The sequence below is a fragment of the Neovison vison genome, chromosome 1 (genome assembly GCF_020171115.1).
Source record: "Neovison vison isolate M4711 chromosome 1, ASM_NN_V1, whole genome shotgun sequence".
NCBI classification, from domain to species: Eukaryota; Metazoa; Chordata; class Mammalia; order Carnivora; family Mustelidae; genus Neogale; species Neogale vison.
Genome location: NC_058091.1, coordinates 90,828,195 through 90,847,973, shown reverse-complemented (window position 1 = coordinate 90,847,973; position 19,779 = coordinate 90,828,195). Strand labels below are relative to the sequence as shown.

At 44.5% G+C, this 19,779-nt stretch overlaps 1 non-coding gene across 1 annotated transcript; it reads left to right on the top strand.

The window, feature by feature from the left end:
* Positions 1–7,734: 7,734 nt before the first annotated feature.
* LOC122898234 lies at positions 7,735–7,836 on the top strand. Its single transcript, XR_006382923.1, has one exon. It is a non-coding gene; the product is annotated as a U6 spliceosomal RNA (small nuclear RNA).
* Positions 7,837–19,779: the final 11,943 nt, after the last annotated feature.

Sequence of the window (19,779 nt, the reverse complement as noted above, 5' to 3'; positions counted from 1 at the left end):
CCATCCCAATGATGGCAGGCTCCAAGGCTCCATGTTCATCGAGGAGTCTGCTAGTCCCTCTCCCTATGCCCCTTCCCCAGCTTGTACTTTCTCTCTCGCGCTCTCTCTTTCTCTCAAATAAATAAATAAATAAATAAAGTCTTTAAAAAAGAAAATCCATGACCATATACTGTTAAATTTTGGCTTTGACTTAGGGCTCAGCTAAAATCAGACCCAAGTCCTAACTCATAGGAGAAGTAAGGAAGTAAGGAAAAAGAAAGGAAAAAGAAGTAAGGAAAAAGTCTGGGGTGAGATCCCAAGGAAGCTAGCCGCAAACCCCAGTTTGGAGAAAGACAGCTCTCCTGTCTGCTCTGCTCTGTCTTTACCAGCTTCTCCTCTGTGTTTCTGCAGCTTACCCTTCTACCCCAACCACCACAATCCGGATGCTTCCCCTGAGTTCATGCTGTCTGGGGAAAAGAAAATGTCAAGTGTCTTTCAGGCATCGATATTTTGCAAGACTGCTCCAAAGTCATTAATTACTGCCTTTCCTTCTCAGGCTGCCAAGTGCCATCTAATACCTTCGATTTATCATTCCGTACAGTCCCTGCTCCAGTGGGGGTAACACTGTCATCCACAGAACTGACAGCCAGAGTTAAAGCACTTACCCATTATTTACCCGCCTGTCACTGAGAGCAAGAGAGTGAGCCAACTAGTGCTTTCGTGAGCCCAGATTTAACTTGTGAGGCTCCCGGCCACTCGTTCAGCTCCTACTGCTACTTAACGATGGAAGAACAGACACTGTTAGGTAAAGACCCTTCTGATTGCTGTATGACATATCCTAGGTAATGCCTGCTTACCCACATCCTACCCTCAAGTTTGCTGGAATCTGTCCCACGTGTGGGATGATCTTGGAAGAAGAAGAAAAGGAGAAAGAGGGACACTGAAGATACTCATTTCATCAGTTACATTTCTCAAGGCAGAGAAGGCTTCTCGGCTCCAGCTTCCATAACACACAGATACTGCTCTCTTCATGGAAAGTGTAACACTGCCAGGAGCTGGCCCGCAAAGCTTCCACTCAGACCGAAGACTCTGCTCACACATCCCCCCCAGAGAGCTTCTCCTAATGCCCCAAGTCGGGGTTGGGTGTGTGCCCACCAATGCTGATTCCTTTTTATATCCACGTGTTCAGCTCTCGGGTCCCTGCACAGCCCCCACCTGACTACGAGCTCCCAGAGGGCAAGAACTCTGTGGGCGCGTGGCAGCCATTCCATGTTTCTGGGACCGAACTGAATTTATGTCCTCTCCATATTCCATCAACCAAGTATAGTATAGTTCTTTTTCTGTCAGCATTTAGAAAGTTTCCAGGGATGTTTCCAAACAAGTAAAGCTGCCCTATTAGGCCTCAAACCCTGTTACTGAACTCTTTCTAAAATGCCTCGAATATTTCCTTGATTTGTTAACAAAATACAGTGCTCGCTTTGGCAGCACATATACTTAAAAAATGTTAACAAAATACAGCAGACTTAATGTAGCCTTTCCTTGACGTCCTGGGGGTATTCATTGGCTTGTGAGCTTGGCTGTTCTAAGGGAGAGATTTACCATGGCTTAAATGAGAAAGCTTGTTCTCCTGCCCAGGACAACACAGGACTCCACAGGATCGAGGTGAAGCTGTTTCCATCCCTTGCTATTATCCCTGGGGGTTTCCCTTCTCATGACCCTGGCCCCTAAGACCACCTCCCAGCCCATGGTGAGGAAGAGGCAGAGGGCAGAGCTTGTGAGATCAGGCACATCTCACTTCTTCTAGTCGAGGGCCCAAATTAAGCCACTTGGCCATGCTTAGCCATAAGAGAGATCCTGCAGGTGCAGTCCACGGGAAATTTGGGGGGTTCTAGCACTAAGAGAGAGAAGGGGATAGTGAACATTGGGGACAGCTTATAGTGTCTGCCACAGCTGTCTTTTATAAATTTTCATCATGGCTCTATTCTGAACCATGCAGGGCTGACTCCTAGCAAGGACCAGGCCTGCTCAAGGTTGTGGGTTCTTCTGCTCTATCACCATTTGGTGTTATGAATACGCTTGCTTCTAGAGGCCCCCACTGTTAATGAGCAGAGAGCTGGAAAACCAACAAGCCAAGCTTTTTAGAATTACATGTTTTAACTTTTTTAAAGATTTTATTTTATTATTTGACAGAGAGAGACACAGCAAGAGAGGGAACACAGGCAGGGGGAGTGGGAGAGGGAGAAGCAGGCTTCCCGCCCGATGCGAGACTCAATCCCAGGACCTCGGGATCATGACCCGAGCCGAAGGCAGACGCTTAAGGACTGACCCACCCAGGTGTTTTAAACACATGCGTGCGTGCATGCACGAACACACGCAAACACACACTCAGCCAGGAAGCTGGGAGAGAGGTAAGCTAGGCCTGGGAGCCAAGCTGCTTGGGTTGAAATTTCTGTTCTATCACACTGGCTCTATGTCCTCACACAAGTCACTTAACCCCTCTCAGTTTCTTCATCCATAAAATGGGAACGATAATAGCAATTTACCTCATTGGGTAGTGGGGATTAACTAATTATTCTATATAAAGCATGTAACCCGGCACATAGCAAGTGCCCAATAAGGGAAAGCTATTATTATTAATATGGAACAATTTACTGATTGTGCAGGCTCTGAGTGACAGTGGGAAAGACCCTCCTTTGAACTGAGCTTCTCGTGCTTTATGGCAGCTCTCCTCTCTGCTTAGGGGATCTTTTTCCTCACCCCTGTGCTCTAGGCTGGGCCCCAGATGGCTAAAGCTTCTAGAAGCCAGAGGGCCAGAGCAGTGAGTATCAATGGAAATCGGAATCAATTTGAATTTTGATATGTTTTATCTCACGCACATCCTGCATGCATTTTTAATAGCGCCTCATAGACAATGGAGTGAGCCGATATCAAATGAAAATTGCATTAATGTTAGGATTTCTAATCCTGTGTTTGGATTTCCATTCTCCAGACGTCCTCACAGACAGACAGAGGCCCCATTTCAAGAAGGAATAATGGAAGTCTGTGTTCTAATTTATTCAGTGCATTTTGTGGAAGGGCTTCTCATCTGAAGTCTCTAGACGAAAGCCAGAGTGACTAGCTCTCCACCCCTAAAAGCTCAAGTGACAAGGAGGAAGGCACAGGGAAGTCAGATCCTCGGGCAAGCGAGCGGATTTGACTCCCAAGAACGACAAACATCCCATAATGACTGCATCCCCCAAATCCCACAAAGGCTGGGGTCTGCCCAGATATCTTTGTGATGGGAGAAGCATGTGGGTGGGCGGCCTGCTTAAGATTCTCTCTCTCCCTCTGCCCCTCCCTCAAAAAAAAAAAAAAAAAAAAAGGCAGAGTCTGTCCATCACAGCATAGTGCTGGTCTTTATGACTGGAATTGTGATTAGTCAGGGAATACCAAAACCCTAAAATATCCCATTTTTACGTGTTCCATACTTTAATTTTGAATAGGAATCCATGTACAAAGATTGCAAAATCAAAAACTATACAAAGGTATACAAGGCAGGCATCCAAGCAGGCCCTCCCTCCACCCCATCCCAACAGAAGCCACAGTTTCTGCTTGTGAATGCCTTCCAGAGCCAGCCAAGCAAATACGTGTCTGTTTCCTGTTCATCGCTTTGTGCACAGCACTAGCATACATTCACGCTATTCTCTTCACTGTTGGAGGTATTTTCATAGCATTACATACAGAATTTCTTTATCTTTTTTTTAAAAGCAAACTCTGCCTCCAATGTGGGGCTCAAACTCACAACCCGAGATCAAGAGTTACGTGTTCAGGACGCCTGGGTGGCTCAGCTGGTTAAGCCTCTGCCTTCAGCTCAGGTTACCATCCCGGGGTCCAAGGATAGAATCCCGCATCGGGCTCCTTGCTTAGCAGGGAGCCTGTTTCCCCATCTGCCTGCTGCTCCCCGTGCTTGTGCTCATGTTCTCTCTCTCAATCTCTCTTTGTCTGACAAATAAATAAATAAAATCTAAAAAAAAGGGGGGGTCATGTGTTCTATCAACTGAGCCAGACCAGCACCTCCAGAATTTCTTTCTTCTAGATTCCCTCAAGAAAAGAAAAAACACTACACATGACCCCTGGCCATGGTCAAGGCAGGTAAGAAAATAGCTTGTTATTTGTGCAGCCCTAAGAAAACTGCTCAGGCGCTTCCTCCAAGGAGAATTATGGGTTAGTCAAACCCACCGCTGAACAACAGGCCAGGGCTCAATAACGTGCTCTCTGTATATTGTTATAATGAAAACCACAGGCCCAAAATGAGTCATTTAGGTTAAGGCTCCAAGTCAGTAAACCCAGACTTCTTACCCACCCTAACTGCAGGCTCAACCCCCCAGAAATGTGACCTCTCACCAGTATGACACAGGAATTTCCTGGGCAGCCCTAAGAAATTTACTGATAGACCCCTTGAGTTCCCCTTAGGAGTGCGACCTTGCCTAAAACAATGGATCCTTGGCTGATAATTTCCTTTTATTTTCTGCTCCCTCTCTACCTTTAAAAACATTTCCTTTTCTGGGGCCCTTCGGAGCTCTCCTCTACTTGCTAGATGAGTTGCTGTCTGACTTATGAATCGATTAATAAAGCCAATTAAATCTTTTTTTTAAGATTTTATTTATTTGACAGAGAGAGACACAGCGAGAGACAGAACGCCAGCCAATTAAATCTTCCAAATTTCTGGGGCGCCTGGGTGGCTCAGTGGGTTAAGCCTCTGCCTTCGGCTTAGGTCACGATCCCAGGGTCCCGGAATTGAGCCCCGCATCAGGCTCTCTGCTCAGCAGGGAGCCTGCTTCCCCCTCTTTCTCTGCATGCCTCTCTGCCTACTTGTGATCTCTGTCTGTCAAATAAATAAATAAAATCTAAAAAAAAAAAATCTTCCAAATTTCTGCAGCTGAATGTTTGTTATGTTTGTTATGTAACACCTCCCCCCGACTTCTAGCCGCTTGTAGCACCAGAGTATCTCAGGCCCACAACGGAAAGGTGGTTTCCCACCCAACACAACCTCATCATTCACAACCACACTTCAATGAAGGTTTCTTACAATACACATGCACTTCTTCTGAAATTAGAAAAAAGTTAACAAATACGACTCTTCACATACAAATCAGTAAGGGATGTTGCTCCATTAACACGTGGCCTACAAGCTCTGTGTCTGTTTCCCCACTGTCTAAAATGAAGATCTCTAAATCCAGCCTATTTCGGATGCATTTCACAATCCGTTACAAATATCAGAAGACTTTACCCCCTAAACAGTTCAGCATGCATGTCAGCGACTAGACTCAATATTGGTTCAGTGTGTGTGTTTTTTTTTAATTACACACAATGAAGTGTTTTGACACCAGTCTTGACGGACGCCTACAACACCTCAGTTAGCCAAGATCATGACGATGCGCCATTTTCTATCTGCCAGTCAGGTAAAGTCTGCTCTTTTAGGAGCTGCAGCGGGGATGGTGAGAGAAAATCCCATCAGACTCAGCGTTAGTGATAAGTGGATACTTGATTTAGCTCAAACCAAAGATGCACTGTAGGAATAGAATGTTACAGAAAAATACTGCTTTCCAAAGCATCAAAAATGGTTCCGTGTACCAGCTGGGAAGGATAAGTGGGAGGCAATGAAAACTCACAGGATTAAAATTGAAACAGAAGCCACAGAGACCATAAACTCTGAAAAGGGTTTGACTTAAATAGTTTGGGTACTCGAGTGGCTATCTGTCTCTACAATCACCCTTTCTCCTCTCTTAGCACCTCCTACCCCCCAGCCATCGGTTTCTTTATGTACCTCTGACTCCAGCATGCCAAGGTGTGGTTAAGACGTCATTGAAAATACCCAGAGGATAACTGACTTCAGATGTCACAACCTAATCCGTTGTGTCACGTGAAAGAAAAAAAAAAAAATCTGTTAATGGAAGAAATGTAGTGTCTAGAACGGAGAAGATCACGGGTCAAGAATGTGAGAATGTCTCCAGCCCTGTCCAGGGGAGAGGGTGCTAAGTCTGGCCAAGGCAAATATTCCAGGCCTGTATCCAAACAGTTTAAGACAGTGTCAGCCACTAACCCCTCACCCGACTCATTCCCCTTGCTGTGCTGCTCTGCTCATCAAGCAGACTTCTGAAGATACTTGTTTCTCAAGCCCACCGGAGAGAAAATGCAATGGCCACTTGCCCCAAGCATCTGATCGACTTGGCAGTTTCAGATCTCACCATTCTGGTTTGTTAGTAATTTCCTGTGAAGGGGGATAGCAGGTTCTGGGCACACGTGGGGTGGGGAACACTCAGATGTTTTCTGGATTTGCAATCTTGAGAACCTAACCCTGAGCCCTGGTACTATCTTGCCATTTGGAAATCCTGTCCAAGTGGCCAGATGAATTTCACTCGCTCCCACTGCTATTTCGGCTCTCTTGAGCATTAAGTGCCTAAGACAACAGCGACACCAGTAAGTAATACATGTAATCTACCTTGACCTTCAAAGGTAGACTCTAATTGCCCTCCTTCTTTTCTCACTCTCCATACCTGGTCCCCTTGATCCTTTTACTCTTTCCTGTCCCACCCCAAGACCTACGAGCCTCTAGGGTTCTAGCTCCAGGCCAGGTGGTCCCCAACATTTTCCCCCTGAGGCCTCTGCATGGTTAGAGGGTCCTCTCAACCTCTCGGGGGCCCCACTCACCAAAGGACTCTCATTCCTTCACAGCAAACCTTTCCACAGACAAATAAAATTTCCCCCAAGAAAAAGATCATGAAAACTTCAAATACAAAGAGAAGTTGAAAGAATTATACAGTAAGCACTCATCTCCTCACCACCTAGATTCTACAACTGTTAACATTTCTCTGTATTTGCTCTATCCCCATACCACTCATCTGTCCCATCCATCAGTGAATCCATTCTACTTCTGATGCTATTCAAAGTAAGTTACAAATATCAGGACACTCCACCCAACTCCTAAACACTTTGTCAGACTTATCAACTAGACTCAACCTGTTCAGGGTTTTTTCTAAAGCCTTTTCTACCCTTCACTCTTGCTATCAAAAATAGTTCATGGAGTGCCTGGGTGTCTCCGTCAGTTAAGCACCAGACTCCTGATTTCGGCTCAAGTCATGATCTCAGGGTCCTGAGATCGAGCCCCACCGTATGTCGGATTCCACACCAAGCGTGGAACCTGCTTAAGATTTTCTCTCTCCCAAGGGTGCCTGGGTGGCTCAGTGGGTTAAGCCGCTGCCTTCGGCTTAGGTCATGATCTCAGGGTCCTGGGATCGAGTCCCGCATCGGGCTCTCTGCTCAGCAGGGAGCCTGCTTCCTCCTCTCTTTCTCTGCCTGCCTCTCTGCCTACTTGTGATCTCTGTCTGTCAAATAAATAAATAAAATCTTTAAAAATAAATAAATAAATAAATAAAAGATTTTCTCTCTCCCCCTCTCTCTGCCCCTCCCCTCAACCCTGGCTCTCTCTCTAGCTCTAAGAAAAATAAATAATAAAAAAATTAAGGGCGCCTGGGTGGCTCAGTGGGTTAAGCCGCTGCCTTCGGCTCAGGTCATGATCTCGAGGTCCTGGGATCGAGTCCCGCATCGGGCTCTCTGCTCAGCAGGGGGCCTGCTTCCCTTCATCTCTCTCTGCCTGCCTCTCTGCCTACTTGTGATCTCTCTCTGTCAAATAAATAAATAAAATCTTAAAAAAAAAATTAAGAGTTCAACCCTTATTGCATGTTTAGTGTTTTGGTTTTTTTAATCATATACTGTGTGCTCCTTTCAGTAGCATATGTACTAAAACTAACACGATAAAGATTAGCATAGCCCTTGCACAAGGATCACATGCAAATTTGTGAAGTGTTCCATGTATAAAAAAAATTACATACTGTGATAATACCCTACATCCATTAGGATGGCTACTATGAGAAAAATACAAAATAAGAAGTGTTAAGGGGATGGGGCCCCTGGTGTAGTGTTGATAGAAAGGTACGGCAACCAGAGTGCCTGGGTGGCTCAGTGGGTTGAGCATCTGCTTTCAGCTCAGGTCATGATCCTGGAGTCCTGGGATCGAGTCCCACATGGGGCTCCCTGCTCAGCGGGGAGCCTGCTTCTCCCCCTTTAACACCCCCTGCTTATATTCCCTCTCTCACTGTGTGTGTGTATGTGTGTGTGTGTGTGTGTCTCTCTCTCTCTCTGCGTCAGATGAATGAATGATACCTTTTAAAAAAAGGAATGTAGAGCAACCACTGTGGAAAACTAATTAGCAATAGAAATACTGTATGATCCAACAATTCCACTTCTGGGTATGTACCCAAAAGAATTGAAGCAGGGTGAAAAAGATATCTGTACACCCATGTTGATAGCAGCGTTAGTCACAATGGCTAAAACGTGAAAGCAGTCCCAGTATCCAGTGGATAAAGACAATGTGGGCTATACATACAGTGGACATACATTATTCATACATTATACATACCTTATCCTTAAAAGGAAGGAAATTCTGACACATGCTGCAACCCGGATGAACCTCGAGGACGTTATGCTAAATTAAATAAGCTAAACACAAAGACAAATTCTGTGTGAGTCTACTGGTATGGGACACTTGGAGTAGTCAAATGCATACAGGAAGCAAGTGGAATAGCAGTTGCCAGGGGCTGGAGGGAATGGGGAGTTACTGTTTAAATGGGAAAAGTTTTAGTTTTGTAAGACGAAGAACTCTGAAGATGGGTGGTCACACAACACGAATGTCCTTAACACCACTGAACTGTACATGTAAAATGGTTACAATGGTACATTTTGCTGTGTTTCTTCACTGCATTAAAAAGTGGGAAAATAGCATAAGAAAAGTTTTGAAATGAGCTTTGACAAAGACATATAACAGGGTGACCCAACACCTATGATGAAAGAACATTTCCATCTCCTAGAAAGTTCCTTCGAGTGCTCCCACTTTTTTAAAAAAAGATTTTAGGGGTGCCTGGGTGGCTCTGTGGGTTAAAGCCTCTGCCTTCGGCTCGGGTCATGGTCTCAGGGTCCTGGGATTGAGCCCCGAATCGGCTTCTTTGTTCGGCAGGGAGCCTGCTTCCCTTCCTCTCTCTTTGCCTGCCTCTCTGCCTACTTGTGATCTCTGTCTGTTAAATGAATAAATAAAATCTTTATTAAAAAAATAAATAAATAAATAAAATAATTAAAAAATGATTTTAAAAACAGATGCATTTGGGGCGCCTGGGTAGCGTCTCACTCTTTTTTTTTTTTTTTAAGATTTTATTTATTTGAGAGGGAGAGAGGGAGAAGGGGTGAGCATGCAGAAGGGAGAGGTGGAAGGAGAGGGAGAAGCAGGCTCCTGCTAAGCAGGGAGCTCCCTAGGGGGCTTGATCCCAAGACCATGAGATTATGACCTGAACTGAAGGCAGACGCTTTAGAACTGAGCCACACAGGCCCCTTTAAGCGTCTGACTCTTGATTTCAGCTCAGGTCTTGATGTCAGGGTCCCGAGTTCAGGCTCTGTGTTGGGCTCCACTCTGGAACCTACTTAAGGAAAAAAACCCAGATGTGTTTTCCCTGTTCTAGAACTTTATAAAATTGGAATCATCAGTATATATTCTTCTGGATAAAGCTTCCTTTACTCAGCATGTTTTTTTTTTTAAGACTTTTTATTTATTTGACAGAGAGACAGCAAGAGAGGGAACATGAGCGGGCAAGTGTGGGAGGGAGAAGCAGGCTTCCCACCGAGCAGGGAGCAGGGACCCAATGGGGGGGCTCCATTCCAGGACCCCCACCAGGATCAGGACGTGAGCAGAAGGCAGATGTTTAACGACTGAGCCACCCAGGTCCCCTCCTCAGCATGATTCTGAGATATGTCCATATTGTATACGGGCATGTCCATCCAAGTACAGCAGTAGTGTGTTCTTTCACACAACTAAGTCGTTTTAAACATATATATACACCACAGTTCTCCTGTTGGTGGACACTTGGACTGTTCCAAGTTTTTGGTTATTACAAATGAAGTTGTTATAAACATCCATGTACAAGTGTTTTTGAAAATATGTGTTTTCATTTCTTTTGGTTAAATGCCTAGAAGAGGAATTACTATATCTTACAATGATGTCATTCTTGATGTGGCTGGATTTAGGTTCACGATTCTATTTGTTTTCTCTTTGTCCTGAATGTTTTTTGTTCCTTTATCCCTCCTTTCCTGTTTCTTTGGATTGAACTACCTTTTATAATTCCATTTTCACTTCTCCGTTGGTTTTTTTATATACCTTCTTTTCTTTTAATGTTATTTATTTGAGAGACAGAGAGCAGGAGGAGAGGGGAGAGGGAGAAGCACACTTCCCGATGAGCAGGGAGCCTAATGCAGAACTCAATCCCAGGACCCTGGGATCATGACCTGAACCAAAGGCAGACACTTAACAGACTGAGCCACCCAGGTGCCCCCTCCATTGACTTTTTAACTGTATTTTGTAACTTTTCTTGGTAATTGAAGTGAAATTTACATCACATAAAGTTAACCCATTTAAATGTTCAATTCAGGGATGCCTGGGTAGCTCAGTCAGTTAAGCAGCTGCCTTCAGCTCCAGTCATGATCCCAGGGTCCTGGCATTGAGTCCCACATTGGGCTCCTTGCTAGTTGGGGAGTCTGCTTCTTTCTCTGCCTCTGCCTGCCACTCTGCCTGCTTGTGCTCTCTCTCTGACAATAAATAAATAAAATCTTAAAAAAAAATAAATAAATAAATAAATAAATAAATAAATGTTCAATTCAGTGCCTTCACAATGTTGTACAACCAGGACTTCTATCCAGTTCTAAAACATCTCCATCTTCCCAAAATAAAACTCCATACCCAGAGGCAGTGACTCCCTATTCTCCCCTTCCTCAACACCTGGCCACCACCAGTCTGCATGGTCTCTCTGGATTTGCCTATGGTGAACATTCCATATAAACAGAATCATTCAGTATGTGGCCCTTTGTGTTCAGCTGCTTTCAATTAGCATAATGTTTTCCAGGATCATCCACATGGAATCGTGTATTCATTTGTTTCTAAGACAGAGCAGTATTTCCATTGCATGGATACACCATATTTTGTTTATCTAGTCCTCTTCTCCCCCCACCTCCCAACATTTGGATTGTTTTTACCTTTTGGCTATTGTGAATAACGCTGCACACGGCTTTATTTTCCAGTGCTTGCTCTATTACAGCCATTCACAAGCATTTTGGTTTCAGGACCCTTTATACTCCTAACAAGTACTGAAGATCCCCAAAGACCTTTTATGGGGGAGAGATAGAGATATACAGATATATGATATGAAACTGAAAAATTTTTTAAATATTTGAATATGTTCATGTTAACATGAACAAGATGTTTTTATGAAAAAAATATATTTTTAAAATATATTTTTAAAGATTTTATTTATTTATTTGACAGAGAGAGATCACAAGTAGGCAGAGAGGCAGGCAGAGAGAGAGAGGAGGAAGCAGGCTCCCCACCGAGCAGAGAGCCCGATGCAGGACTCAATCCCAGGACCCTGAGATCATGACCTGAGCTTAAGGCAGCGGCTTAACCCACTGAGCCACCCAGGCGCCCTATATTTTTAAAATATTTTTTAAAGACTTCACAGAGAGGCACTGTTTTATGTTTTTGGAAATCTCTTTAAGGTCTGGCTTAATAGAAGACAGGTGGAGACTCATAACGACTTCTGCATTCAATCAGTTGTGACAGGCTGTTTTGGTTGGCATACAGGAAGTAGAATGCAGCTTATAAACATACATGTTGGCAAAATAAGGTACTCACAGTGCTCCTGAATGGGTTTCCAGGAACCCCCAAAGTCTCTGTATCACACTTAAAGAATTGTGGCTCTAAGGATTTCAGCATATACCCTTAACTTTTCAGAGTCCACCTAGGGTGAATATTATTCTGCTCCTTGTAAAATGTACGAACTTTGCAACAGTATTGTGCCACTAGCAAGCCCATTCTTTATGTTATAACCACATATGACATATATATTATATAACATAAAATATATACTACATTACATAACATTACATAACATATATATTGTATGACATATTACTGGAGCAATAAATGGAAAGCTACAATTACAAAATTATTTTGCTTTAAATGGTTAAATGCTTTCTAAATATACTGAAGAAAAAAGATAGGCTTTTATATTTATCCATAGTTATCAATCCCAGTGTTCTTCCTTCACCTAAAGACTCATATTCCCATCAGGGAGTAATCCCCTTCAGCCTGAAGAATTTCCTTGTGGTGCAGTCCAATAATAATAAGCTCTCTTCATTTTTATCTGAAATTATATTTTGTATTTGTTCTTCAAAGATAATATACTATCTCTTTAACTTTTAAATGTTACAGGCGAAGAGTCTCTTGCCCCTTTTCTCCACCTTAAGAAACAAAGCTTCCAGGGATGCCTGGGGACTCAGTTGGTTAGGCATCTGCCTTCTGCTAAGGTCAGGATCCCAGGGTTCTAGAATCGAGTCTCACTTGGGGGGGGTTCCCTGCTCAGCAAGGAGCCTGCTTCTCCCTCTCCCTCTGCCTCTTCCCCTGCATGTGTGTGTGCTCTCTTTCTCTCTCTCTCTCAAATAAATAGGATATTTCAACAACAACAAAAAAAAAAAACAGGGGCGCCTGGGTGGCTCAGTGGATTAAGCCGCTGCCTTCGGCTCAGGTCATGATCTCAGTGTCCTGGGATCGAGCCCCGCATCGGGCTCTTTGCTTGGCGGGAGCCTGCTTCTCTCTCTCTCTCTCTCTCTCTGCCTGACTCTCCGCCTGCTTGTGATCTCTCTCTCTGTCAAATAAATAAATAAAATCTTAAAAAAAAAAAAAAACAAACCCAAAGCTTCCAAAGGAAGAAGAGAGGGAGGAGTCACATATCATACAGACCATGCTCTTGTTTAAGGTTTGTGTTTCAAAATTGGGAAGACGACACCAACTAAAGCTATTGGTTGAGATGAGAGCCTGTATGCATGGGGTTTAGAACTCGAATACTGAACAAAATATAGGCTTTGAGCCAGTTCCCTGCAAACACCCTTACTTGTGCCTGCCCTCCTCCCTCCATCATACTCAGATGGCAGAACCCCACCCCTAATTATGCCCCTAATTATTATCCGTCTGCTCTGTGCTTACACTTGAACAGCTAAGCATAGATGGAGAAAATCCCACTTGTTGACCAGTCTCAGTTTAAATCCAGGGCCTCAAATCTTTTTTTTTTTTTAAGATTTATTTATTTGTGAGAGAGAGCAGGCGCTCATGAGCGTGTCTGAGTGGCGGCAGGGGAAGAGGGAGAGAATCCTCGAGCAGACTTTCCTGCTGAGTGTGGAGCCCAACGCCGTGCTCAATCCCAGGACCCCGAAATCATGACCTGATCCAAAACCAAGAGCCGGAAGCAGCTAGTTGAGACACCCAGGCACCCCCAAGTCTTTCTGTTTTCATTAGAGTATAATTGACATAGGACATTGTGTTAGTTTCAGGTACACAACATAATGATTCCAATATTTGTATACACTGAGATATTCAGACACATGATCACCACAATAAACCTAGTCACCATCTGCTACCCCACAGAGTCACAGAAAAAGTTATTTTTACCTCAGATCTTAAATGAGCAGCCAACACTATCAGCTGATCTACTACACTTGCCTAAATCTCCTTCAAGGAGCTTTTCAAGGCGGGGACACCTGGGTGGCTCAGTCGGTTAAGTGTCTGCCTTGGGCTGGTCATGATCTTGGGGTCCTGGGATGGAGTCCTGCACCTAGAGCCCCATATCTGACCCTCCCCTTCCCTGCCTTCAACCCCTGCTCGTGCGTGCTGTCTCTCTAAGTAAATAAAATCTTAAAAAAAAAAAAAAAAAGAATCAAATGCACTTTTTTTTTTTAAAGAATTTATTTATTTATTTGACAGAGAGAGATCACAGTAGGCAGAGAGAGGAGGAAGCAGGCTCCCTGCTGAGCAGAGAGCCGGATGCGGGACTCGATCCCAGAACCCTGGGATCATGACCTGAGCCAAAGGCAGTGGCTTAACCCACTGAGCCACCCAGGCGCCCCTGCACTTTTTTTTAAAGGACCTTTTCAAAGCAGCAATTTCATCTCTTCACCTCACTACCTGTTCACTAAGGAAGGTTTCCCAGCTCTGCCTCCACCAACCTACTAGCAAGGGTTTCCAGACCTCCTTCCCTTACTACAACAGAAGGAGTATCACAGCTCCTGACTGTGACCTAGCTCTCCCCTTTGTACTGAAGTTTTCAATCTCTTCATATACTTGAAAATTTTGCCACTGCAGTAGTCCCCGCACTCTCTGGCTTTATCAGTTTCTTCTCTGGTCTGGATCATACCTACCCCCATACAAGCAACCCTTAATGTGGCTGTTCTTACAAAGACACATGGTCTCTTGGGCCCACAGCCCCTTCCAGCCTCTACTATCTGTTTTTCCTGCTTCTCTTCCCTGTCAATTCCCTCCAGAGCTGCCTATATTTCCTGGGCCGGCCTTCTCACCCTTGGCCTTTGCTTCCCACCAGCCCACTGAAACTTCTCCCATCTCGCTCAGTCCAATGTTCAGGTCACCACTCTCATCTTGCCCAGTCATCAGTGGCACTTGACACAACTGGCAACTCCCTCCTTCTCCAACATCATCTCCTCCTCTTGAGGCTTTGGTGTGACCATTCTCTTTCTAGTTTTCCTCCTGACCTCCAGGGTCTTCTCAAGCTTCCCTGCAGGACTCTCCCCTTCTGGTTTCTCAGGATGCAGCTGTGGACCAGCAGCTCAGGTCATGATCCCAGGGTCCTGGGATTGAGCCCTGCATCTGGCTCCCTGCTCAGTGGGGAGCCTACTTCTCCCTCTGCCTCTGCCTGCCGCTTCCCCTGCTTGTGCACACACTCTCGCTGTCAATTAAATAAATAAAATCTAAAAAAAACGCAAACAACCAAAAATCCTGAATACGTCCAAAGCAAACTCTTATTTTCCCTCCCACAGACCTGCTCCTTCTGCAAGCTTCCCCATGCCATTGGATGGCACCACTATGCACCTGGTTCCTCGCATCATAAGTTTGGAAGTGAGTCTCTTCCCTTCTTCCCTGTATCCATCCATTAGCATACATAGCTGTCTCCACATATAGCTGGAATCCAAGCACTTCTTGTCTCTGCTGCTTCAGTCTTGTCCAGCACCTCTCTCCTGGTCATCAACCTCCTAATAGGCATCCCTGCTTCCCCCTCCTGCCCTCACAGTCCATCTGCTCGCAGTGGAAAGATCTTTCAAAAGCATAAATCAGATCATGTCACTCCTGTGCTTAAATGCTTCTAATGGAGGGGTGTCTGGGTGGCTCAGTTGCTTAAGCATCTGGCTCTTGATTTCAGCTCAGGTCATGATCTCAGGGCAAGAAGGAGTCCTTCTACATTAACTGTACCACTGGTGAAAAAAATAAGATTAGAGGAAGCATCTCTTTTTAGAAATATTCCAACTAATAAATGAAAAAGAGATGACAGAGTGTGAATATCACCATGTTCAGTGAATAAACAGATACAGGCATCCTGTACGTGTTGCTGTGAAGATCACAGATAGATAACCGGACCTCTCGTGAAAGAGTATACCATGTAGGGTCTCGCCAAAGGGATCCAAATCCGTGTCTAATTACCATTCTGGATCCACAAGCTAATTCGATTGAAATAAGAGAGGGCAGAAGAACATGTTAAGTGAGTTGAACATTGAATATGCAGCCAGCAAAAACAGACTGCGAAAAATCCTACACACTATAAGAAAAAGGAGGAGATTAGGAGGGAATCCACAGATAAAAAGACTGAAAATGGGGCGCCTGGGTGGCTCAGTGGGTTAAGCCGCTGCCTTCCGCTCGGGTCATGATCTCAGGGTCCTGGGATTGAGTCCCACATCGGGTTCTCTGCTCAGCAGGGGGCCTGCTTTCCTTCCTCTCTCTCTGCCTGCCTCTCTGCCTACTTGTCCTATTGTGATTTCTCTCTGTCAAATAAATAAATAAAATCTTAAAAAAAAAAAAAGACTGAAAATTTATTTCAAGTAAGCTTTTAAAATATATCTAAGGATCTGATACATCTAAAGGGTGATAAAACTATAAAGGTACCCCAAATTGTGATTACTGTGCAAGTCAGGGGAGCAGTTACCTTTGGAAAGAGGAAGGTGGTTGGGTAGGGGAAGTCCAAGGAGGGCTCCTAGGGTTGTTGCAAAGTTCTATTTTGCAATCTGGTTGGGGATAAAAAGATGTTTGCCTTCTAATAATTAAGCTATACATTTGGTTCGGTCGACTTTTCTACATCTGTGTTTTATTACATGATTTAGAAAAAGTATATATTAGAAAGAAAAACCACCTCTAACACGGCATCCCTGAGGGGTTAGGCTTTTTTTCCCCAAAGGCATCTCTAAGGGGTTAGGCTTTTTTTCCCAAAGGGCCAGATAGAAAATATTTTAGATTTTCCTGGCCAAGAGGCAACTCGAGGACAGGTAGGTACTTATAACCATTTAAAATGTAATTATTTTAAAAATGCGTAAGGATAAACGCGAGTATTCCAACACTGAGGGTCCACAATTCGCTGAATTCCGGATCTCAGGAGGCTCTCATCTGTGGAGCCCCATCACCCGCGACCCTATGTCCTCGCTCGGTTCCGCTGGCGTCAGCTCCTCTCCCCAGCTCCGCCACCGCTCCCCTAGACCTCCTTATCTCTTAGCAACAGGAGGATGCAGACGCCACCCTCGCCTGGACCCGAGTGGAGCGGGTGAGAGGAAGTACGCATGCGCAAGAGGAGCTCCTCCCTCCACCCACTCGCTCAGGGAAAAAGGGGAGAGCCCAGGAACACCCAAGCCCTAAGACCCCGCGCCAAGCAAAAGTTTGTGTCCCGATTCTTCCCACGAGTTTTCTGTCACAGTCACTCAAAGTGTGGTCTAGTAGGCTAGGAACAGCAACAGCATCACCTAGGAGCCTGCTAGATATATAGAATTTCGAGCTTACCCAGACCTAATGAATCAGTGTCTGCATTTTAAACAAGATCCCAGAAAATCCCTATGCATACTAAAGTTTGACAAGCATTGCTTTCACAACCCAAATAAGGCAAAGCCATAAATAAATAAAACTAGGAATAACTCTTATAGGTTGAACTTTTAACCTCGACACTGAAAGACAGCTTTTATGATGAGGAAGTTCCCAAAGCTGAGTTCCCTATGCTCAGTAAGGGTAAAAATTCCCTTGTGTCTCCTCTGACCATCAGTCCAGGACAGAATGCATCACTGACCTCAGCTTCCTGCTCTCAAAGCCAATAAGGAAATCAGGAAGGACCATTTCCATTCCCAGATTAAGGGCATCTCTTCTCATGAATAAGGTGAAAAGAGAAGGCTCAAAGAATGGGCATCTTGGACCTGCCAAGAAAAGTAAGTCAAACAACACAGGGGCAATCTCAGACCCAGGGAGGGCAGCACCCAAACCCAGCTGAACAGCTTCCAGGAAACAGATTCAGTTTGCATTTTAAACCCCAAAATGAAATTCTTTTAAGATTTTTATTTATTTATTTGAGAGAGAGAGCGCGCGCGCATAAAAGCAGGGGGAGGGACAAAGGGAGGGATAGAGCAGACTCCCCTCTGGAGCAGAGAGCCTGACTTGGGGCTCAATCTCAGGCATGAAGTGAATCGAAGGCAGACGCTTAACAACTGAGCCACCCAGGCGCTCCCCCCGCCCCCCAAAATGAAAGTTTTACAAATACTAAGAAAGATGGTACGTACTACTGAGAGAAGTTCCCAGATCAGTAACTTCCCAGTCTGGTGAGTTCTCTCCATGCGTATCTATCCTGAGAAACTGCAGGCCTTAAGCTTCACTTCCTCATCCGAGGACAGTGGCAAATCAGAACAGATACATCGCAATCCTGAAAGAACCACTTGGCTTCCCTGGGGAAAAAAGGAACTGACTTAGCAGAGAATACCACATTTAAAGAAAAGAAAATAATCATTTTTTAATGGCAGGGACAAAATAATAAGATGGAAGGAAAACTCTTCTTTAAACAGAGAACAACTCAAACAAATGCATTTCTAAAAATCCACAATACATGCTTTAACTTGGACAAAACTTGGAAACATTATGCTAAGTAAACCAGGTACAAAGGGCCATATATTGTGTTATTCCATTTATATGACATGTTCGGAATAGGCAAATCAACAGAGACAAAAAGTAGATTAGAATTGCCTAGGGCTGAGAGGGCTGGGGGGATTGGTCTACTGCTAAAGGGTATGAGGTCTCTTTTGGGGTGATGAAAGTGATTATGGTAACAGATAAGGACTCTGTGAACCTACTGAAAGTCACTGAATTGTACACATTAAATGGGTGAATTGGAGGGTATGTGAATTATATTTCAATAAAGCTGTTTGGAAAAAAAAATCCATGGCTCCACACTAGATCCATGTTAATCTAAAAACACAGTTTCTGGGGCATGTAGGTGGCTGTTGGTTAAGTGTCCAACACTTGGTTTTGGCTCGGGTCATGATCTCAGGGTCATGAGAATAAGCCCCCAGTCAGGCTCTGCGGTCAGCATGGAGTCAGCTAAAGATTCTTTCCCCCTCCCTCCCACTCTCCCTCTGCTTCTTCCCTCACCTTGCTTATGCTCTCTCTTTAAAATAAATAAATAAAATCTTTAAAAACACGGAGTTCCTGGGGCACCTGAGTGGCTCAGTGGGTTAAAGCCTCTGCCTTCAGCTCAGGTCATAATCTCAGGGTCCTGGGATCCAGCCCCGCATCGGGCTCTCTGCTGCAGGGAGCCTGCTTCCTCCTCTCTCTCTCTCTCTCTCTGCCTGCCTCTCTGCCTACTTGTGATCTCTGTATGTCAAATAAATAAATAAATAAATAAATAAAAACAAAAAGAACCACGGAGTTCCTACTATAATACAAAAAGTTTCTAGGAAAAAAATCTGAAAAAGAAAGAAAGTTGACATCAGAGGCCCCAGCTAGATTTCTCGAGCAAAACACTCCCATCTCAGTTTGGGGAAGAATTTCACAGTCTTGTCTCAAGATCATCAATCTCACATAAATCCCCATCTGGCCTTGGGTTCCTGTTCCAAAAATATTGGAAAAGCCAAAACAGGCGAAACGCACTTTCAAAACAACTCTTTTAATTTACGTGGGCAAGGGAAGAAAGAGAGGATCACGGGATAGATGCTATGTGCTCTGTCAGAATACAAAGCTGACAATTCACTATTGCTATAGAAACTCAAGTCCAAAAAAGACTAAACATTTCCCAAGGAAACCATATTTCAAAAGTCCCTAAATAACATAACTCATAAAGAATGACCAAAAGAGCCCACAGGGATGACTGAGACCTTGTAGGTGAACACACTGATTTCAGCTCTGCTGTCCCTCTTGAGCTTCAACCTTGGTAATGTCTCTTCTTAACCTGCTTAATTTTCTAAACCCAGAGCAGAGGTTATCATGAGACGCCCCATGAGGACTCCGGCTGTACCCACAAGGGCCTGTGTTGGCATCATGGTCAGGGCTGTTACCATAGAGATAAAGACAGAAGCAGGAGGTGGATCTCTCTTACCCTAATGCAAAGCACACAAAACCCTAGGGCTTTGGGAAGCTGAGAGAGAGAGAAATCCCTGCAGCTGTTGGTCAACAGCTTCATCTTGTTCTGACAACCTGGATTCTCTCTAATCCCCAGGCAAATTAAAAGACCAAACGTTATTATGCAATTAATAATGGAGCAGATGCTGTTTGGCTTCAGTCCCCCCTAGGCTCCTGTTCCAAAGGGTCTGCTTCTGTCCCTTAGAACAAAATGGTCTTTTCCAATGCCAAGGACAAAGGGCATTGGCAAG